The sequence below is a fragment of the Carcharhinus amblyrhynchos genome, chromosome 9 (genome assembly GCF_965287045.1).
Source record: "Carcharhinus amblyrhynchos chromosome 9, sCarAmb.v2.hapA, whole genome shotgun sequence".
Classification (NCBI taxonomy): Eukaryota; Metazoa; Chordata; class Chondrichthyes; order Carcharhiniformes; family Carcharhinidae; genus Carcharhinus; species Carcharhinus amblyrhynchos.
Window position 1 is genome coordinate 97,536,088 of NC_137332.1, and position 6,052 is coordinate 97,542,139.

Here is a 6,052-nt window from a genome sequence, read left to right on the forward strand (position 1 = left end):
AGCACTGTCTTTTCGTTGCATGACTCGGTGGGCGGAAAAGGCTTCTACTGCAAATCGCATTGCATCAAGCCATTTCTAGCGCCGTGATCGTGTAGTCGTTAGCACTCTGGGTTGTGGTCGCCACAACCTCGGCTCGAATTCGAGTTACGGTAGTTGTTACTTTAAACATCTGTCCCTCTGGTACTCATACTCGAGCAGCGAAGAAAGAATTGATTTGAAAAAAAAATGATAATTTACCAGCACAGCGTTCAATCATTTACAGATTTAATGCTTCCAGACGTGGTTCTGATGCTGCGGAATTCAATTGCACAACTGCGCCCAGATTTTTGCCCTTTCGCATTTAATAACCTCCTTCATTTCGCTCCGACTATTTCACCCCATTTTCCTGTGGCATTACATTACATTACTGTTTCAGTCTCTGAGATTCATGCTCAAACAGTACAGCCAAGAAGAAAATGGTAGACGGGAATCGTTTGCGAGAGGAGTCATATTTCATTTGAGGTTTCCAACGTACTCACAATTTTGCGCTCTTGTAATGCTGAGCGTACAATTGGATTACTGAAACAACAATTGAACCCCTCAAAGACATTGATATCAATGACTAAATGCTCAGGCGCCGGCGCAAAGCCCAAGGCACAGGTGTGGTCATTAACTGCCAACCGGGAAAAAAAATCTATCCATAAATCTGCTTTACGTTAGGAAGTAAAAAGGCGATTTTGAATATTTCGGTACTTCGTAGAAAGGCGCTTGATGGTCGGCGCGCACAGAATGATGCACAGAGCTGAAGAGTGGCCCGGATTGGAAACGTTGACATCTGTTCCATCTCCACGGAGAATGGCAGGCCTGCATTATTCACAGCATTTTCTGTGTTCGAGAGTGATGTGTTTCAACTGTCGTCCCAAATGAATGAATGGCTTGAAACGGGCAAGCTTTTAAGGTGCAATACGTCTGTGACACCGTGACTTCATGTTGATTAATATTTTGCGTTGAGCCCGCAGCACCTCCGATTGAGATCTGGCTCAATTCATTGTTCTTTTTTCCCAAAAATATACATTGCTTGCGGCACATGCTCAACGGCACAGAAAGTAATTAAGTCGCAGAGTAGATCCTGCACGGCAAGAGACGTGGTTTGATAGCAATACGCATTCAAACACATTTGCACTGTCTCCAGTAGAGTGAGAATTCACCTTCCCAAATGAAAATAAAGTTTTCTTTTTCCACAGTGTTTCTTATGTTAGCACCCTAGACAGCGTGGAACAAAATCTTCGACGGGTTTCAGACTGGCAATTGCAATGCCATTTTGTATATTTTACATATTTCTTCGTTATCATTATAATAAATGATTTGCAAAATTAATTTTCCAAAACGTTTGGCACAGAACGAGATGGAGTAGCATAATGTCATGAATACAACTGAAATCTCGGATCCTGATATAGATATGCTGATGTGAACTTACAGGAGGACCAGAGTGGATGGTTTCAAGTTATTAAATCCTTTGATTACAAACAGCCGAATTACACGCTGTGGGCCAGCCGGCCTCTCGACATCGCTTCGAATTTCACTGAGGTTATGGCTGATATGACTGTAACTTCAACCCCACATTTCAGGCTATCCTTGATGGCATTTCACTCCGACCTTTATCAAGAATTTTGCTCGCTCCACCTTTGGCATATTCAAAGGCTCCTTCCATTGTTTCTTGAGGAAGTGATATCCAGAGACTAAAAGTCCTCTGAGGCACGGAAATTCTCCTCGCCGCCTTATTAAACAATCGACCCCATATTTTCAAAAGGTGAAACTTCGTTCTGGATTGTCCAACAAAAGAAGTCATCCTTTCCATGCCCAGCCTGTGATTGCGCCTCAAGATCTAAATCGTTTTGATCAAGTTCATCTTACTCTTCCAAACGCCTGTATATTTAACTCGAAACTCTCCACCTTCCCGGTAGAAAAGACAAGTTCTTTCCTGGAGTTAGCCTGGGAAACCTTCACTGAATTACCCCGAACGAATGTATATGTTTCCTTAAATTAAGAAACCAATGCTGTACACAATAATCTACACGTGGACTCTTTGACACTGAGGCGTTACGTCCCTACATTTGTAACCGTTTTCGCTTGGAACGAGCGACAACACTTCATTCGCTTCACAATTATTTGTTGTATCTGGACACGAGCGTTTTGTGATGCATGCATTAGGACCCTCGGATCAGTCCACAGCTCGCAAATGTTGTTATTTTGATTGTAATCGCCTTTCATTTTTTCCCTGCCACAATGGACGATTGCACATTTGCGCACATTACAATCCATTTGCCAGATAATTACATGTTCACTTCATCTGTTGCAACCTTACATTGTCTTCACGACATACTTTCTCACATATCGTTGGTTCGTGAGCATAAATATCAAGCACGGTTTCAGTCGATTCATCCAAGTCATGTATGTAAATTTCGAAACTTTGAGACCTCAGTTGTTGACTCCTGTGTCATACCACCGGTCACATACGGTCAACCATATATAACGCTGCTTTTTGTTCGCTAGCCAACCTTCAATCCAAGCCAGCGCGTACCCGCTACGGCAGGAGGTTGTATTCAGCAAATTCAACTTTCAAATGGTTTCTGGAAATCGAAGAAGCGTGCATCCAGCAGCTTCCCTTAATTCAAAGCCAATGTGACTCCCACATATTGGGCAACCAAGTTTTCACCATCATATAAGACCTGACAGACTTGAACTGTTGCACGTTTCCCACTACAATGTATCTCAATAATGATTGCAAATAGATTCCCTTGGCAGACCTTAGGCTAAGTAACCAGTTCTTTCCCGTTTTCTGCCTTCCTCTGTTTTTATTAAATTTGAGGCAAAACGTGAGAGAAAGGGAAAAGGAAATTGGATGTCATGGATCACATGACAATTGGTGATAATTTTAATTTCTATTAAAGTTAGAGACAAGTCCGAACCCGATTCCTTCATGAAAAGGAAGGCTTACTGTTTGTACCGGCAGCAAAATTCGCTCGCTGAGAATTCGTGGAATCTATTCAACTTTCCAAATCTCGTGCCAGAAATTCCGTGTACCTCACCAGTTTCAGTTTATTGTTCAGGTCTCCAACGCCCGCGGTTTTTGGGCAGTTTATGCAAATGAAGATTCAGGATATCTGACTATATCTTTCCAGGCGGAAGGGCGTAGGGCTTTGGGTGGGGGGGGGGGGGTGGAATTGGGATGGTGTTGGTGGGGGAGGCTGTTTGCTTGGAGGGGGAGTTGTGAATCTGAGTCGTTCCCACGATTTTTGATGACTCGCATTAATAACTTCCGCATCTGTGGAAGACGGACTATTTGCAGAAACACTAAATTAATGATTTTGTAACGCATTTATGTTTCCACTCAACTCTCCGCTTTGAGGACAGCAGACGGTGAACAGGAAAACTCTGCCATGTCTAATATGCTGCAACAACAGAACATGCCAGAAGTACTGAAAAATTTTGGAAGGGAATGTGGAGAGAAAACAAATAAATTTCCATCTGAACTGGTTATTATTGAGACGGATTTTCTCTCAGCACCCAATGGATTGAAAACTGAAGCGATTCCACTGTGACAAATTGTCCAGATGGAGAGCGACTGTCGGCCATTGCAGGTGTGATTGGACGTATGAGTTTCTTGGGCAAACGTGGGGGCATTGTGCTTCGTCTGGTGCCGTGATCGTATAGTGGTTTAGTACTCTGCGTTGTGGCCGCAGCAACCTCGGTTCGAATCCGAGTCACGGCAGTGTTTGTTTTAAAAATATTCACTCTTGGCGGCTCATGCTGAGACACCGCAGGGAACAATGAGTTCGCACAGCAGAATCATGTTTTGATGGCAAGACTTTCAATCAGTCACACAAAATTTAAGGTCTTGTTTCACAAGTAGGCTTTCAGTCTGATCGCTTCACTAACAGAAGGAGATGGAGGATTTGGAGAGGCTCCAAAAAAAAATGAATGACCAGTTTCTTACCTGGTATTGAGATCATTCGCTCTGACGTGCGCTCGCAGAAATTTGGTTTGTTCTCATTGGAACGACGCAGATTGAAGGGCGGCCTGATGTAAATCAATAATTTTATGAGAGGCATAAACATAGTCAGTCGGATTTTTTTTCCCAGAATGGAAGAATTAGTTACGAGGGGCTTTTGTTTAAACTTCGAGGGGCAAGGTTTTAAGGAGATCTACGATACAAGTGTTTTACACAGATAGTGGTGCGTGCCTGAAAATCGCTGCCTTGGAAGGTAGTGGAAGTTGATACGATAGTGACTTGTAAATGCGTCTGGAAAAACACATGAATAGGATGGGAAAAGATCGATATGGTCCCGGAGGGGTAATTGATAGTTCAGACGAGCAGGATCGTCGGCGCGAGCTTGGAGGGCCGAAGGGCTTGGTGCTGTGCTGTGCTTCATTTGCTCTTTATTCTTATTCTTAACACTGCGATTAAAAATCCCCTCTTCGCCACACTCTTACGCTTGTTAGGGTGCAGTGTGGGTGAATTTAGTCGAGCCAATTCATCTAAACAGCACTCCTACCTGACGGGTTAGTGGAAAACGTGGAGAACGTGCTGCGGCCACAACACACAGTACTAAACACTATCTGCGTGTCAGAAGAGAAATGTTATGTTTGTTTTCATGATGCGCACGAACAGCTGTGGTAGCAAATTCTAATTTTACTGTTTGAACCTTCTGGCCCGAAATAGGGAAATCAACTTCGGGAAACATGAACACGTATGATACCAAACATCTTCGTCTATGCTAATGTCCTCAGTGTGTTCCCTTTGGAGATAGCAAATGTAATCGACTGGTGACTGGTTGTCAGGCGGTTCTGTCAGAAAAGATTAATGTTAAGAACGGATCTTTTTAGTGTCCGGATGACCATCCCCATCTGTCATTTGCGTGATACGGCTGATTGAAGGTAACCAGTTTAAAATGACGAAATGTATTCACATTTCATGTGCAACATCATTTCGGAAAACAATACAGGGAACAACCTAACAAATAATAAAACACAAAGGTAAAAAAAAGGAACAGCTCGTCCAAAGAATTTGCGGAAGCAGAGAGCGATATGATCTTATTAGATTAGCATCACGAGTCTACGCCTATATTCTTGGACGGTTCCTTGAGGCCGTGTATTAGAAATCCACTGGGATCTACCCCTGTAGTTTTGAATCCTGTTGGCTGCGTTTTCAATTAAATTCTGCATGTTTGAGAAATCCACTCAAGTTCATTTCGACTCAGTTTGCCCTGCGCAGAATCATACTCCAAAAAAAATTCGACGCAGTGAGTTTGTACTGATTTCAATTCGAGGCTATTCCTGTTCTCAGTCAATTTCTGCTTAGCACCTGATTCCCATTACTTTGTAATATCAGTCGTCAGCCTCCCTTAATTTTCCAGGATTTGGAAATGCCAATTTTGAACTGCGGTGGACAAGATGAGAGTACAGACAACACTGGGTTCGAGTCCAACAGTTTTTTTTCAAATCTCTGGTTGTCGGAGAGCTGCTCCTTCATTAAGTGAGGTGCAGCGGGGCGCTTAGGCACAGGATATATGCTGCCACAAAGTTTTCAGGATCCGAGGATCAGTAGGTGATGCACATGAATCCAATGCAGGACTTCATTGTTTATCCAGCGGATCAGGTTTAAATCTCTTTGCCCAATGATTGAATTGTTCATTGCCACACCAACCTTGCACTTCTACAACATTTAAGATTGGTCCTGTTGTTCCAACAATTCTTCCACAACCACTGTGCAACCCACCACTGACGTTGCTAGCTATTTGAATGTCATTAGCCTGGAATGTTTTGTCACCTTTATTCGAGACATAGTGTTCATTCTGGGAGGCCTGCATAGCCTCCAACTTCCTGACAAATCTTGAAATAACACATCCAAACCGGCTTCTAGGCATTGCCTTATTGATAATTCAGCGAAAATAACTTCTGTGGTCGCATTCTGTTTAGTATTATGGAACAAAGAAAAGACGTGTCAAGCATGAAGGCAGTTTCCTCTAAACATTGCGATCCATGGCCGCTTTAAATCAAATTTAAAATTAGA

The 6,052-nt window shown here is 42.9% G+C and overlaps 1 non-coding gene across 1 annotated transcript; it reads left to right on the forward strand.

Annotated features, from left to right (window-relative positions):
* The first annotated feature begins 3,678 nt into the window (after positions 1-3,678).
* trnah-gug (transfer RNA histidin (anticodon GUG)) lies at positions 3,679-3,751 on the forward strand. Its single transcript has one exon. It is a non-coding gene; the product is annotated as a tRNA-His (tRNA).
* Positions 3,752-6,052: the final 2,301 nt, after the last annotated feature.